Consider the following 1,308-nt stretch of genomic DNA (forward strand, 5'->3'; position numbering starts at 1 on the left):
GTATATATATATATATATATATATATATATATATATATATAGGCACATACTTATAGTGAACTTGATACATTTTGACATATGTGTATATACCTGTGAGGCTATCACCACAATCAAGATAATAAATATGTTCATCATAATTTTGAAGATATCAGTAATGTGAAATTTGGTGATCATTAGATTCTCAGGGACATCTGGCACTAGTAGGCCATATTTATTGTCTATTGAGTGAATACATGTTCTCTAATTTATTGACACAATGTTTTTTGAACATTAATGTACTAACAAACAAAGACTGAGCAAAATTTAGGCTTTTAAGTTTCAGCCTTTTTTGAGGAATATCTGAATGGTGCTGAAGTTGAACACAAGAATTGACAGGTATGAAATCCTCAATATGCCTAGGGTGGCTTAGCAGCCCTCCAACCTCTCAGAACATCAGCTCACGCCCTAAGAAGGAGCAGCAACCCCTCTGCGTGGGGTTGAACCTTATTTTTTTTTCCAATTACATTATTTTATAGACAACTTAGGAAGCAAAAAAAAAAAAAAGCTCGTCTTGTTTGAAAAGATGGGTCTACATATGGGAATAATACTATATAAGGCAAGTCACTTCTGAGTTTCCGTTTTTCTGTCAAAAAATTTCCACCTTGGCAGAGAGAGCTGTAAAGGGGAAAAAAGAAGCAGAAGCAGCAAGCCTCCCGGAATGTCCAACTTCACCAATAAAACAGCAAAATAAATATACGCACAGGCAGCTTCTAATTTGTGTGGCTTTGGCTCAGTGTTTCTGAAAGGGAATAGTTGCTTTTTGTCCCACCTACGGCATCCCATTTGCCCTCAGTGCTGGTAGGAATGAGGTCTGGTAAGCTTTCTTCCCCGGAGGCTTTCCAGTCCTCCCACTACTTTCTGCGCTGTTCTGGACACGACAATTTAAGGACACAGCATTTAACCTCCATCCACCACCAACACCTGCACCTCCCCGCGCAGACCTGTCTCCTCCACAGCTGACAGTGGTCGCCCTCACAACTGTGGTCCTGAGGGTTCCAGCTTCCTTTCTTTGCCTCGACCCCCAGGACACCGATCCGGGCTGAACTTTGTGACTTGGAGGGCGGCTAGCCTCATCCAGCCCCGCTCCAGCCGGGAGTTGTTGCTACCTGCGCGTCCTCTCCTCTGATTCCTCCCCAAATGACATAAAGATTCCAGTATATTTGGCACGTCGTAAGCGGGCCTGCTGTTTAGCAAGGCCGGAGCTTGCCGAGCGCCACGAAGACGCGGCCAAAAGCAAGCCAATTTGCACCCTGCGTAACCACAGACTGG

Source organism: Myotis lucifugus, unplaced genomic scaffold, assembly GCF_000147115.1.
Source record: "Myotis lucifugus unplaced genomic scaffold, Myoluc2.0 scaffold_166, whole genome shotgun sequence".
Lineage (NCBI taxonomy): Eukaryota > Metazoa > Chordata > Mammalia > Chiroptera > Vespertilionidae > Myotis > Myotis lucifugus.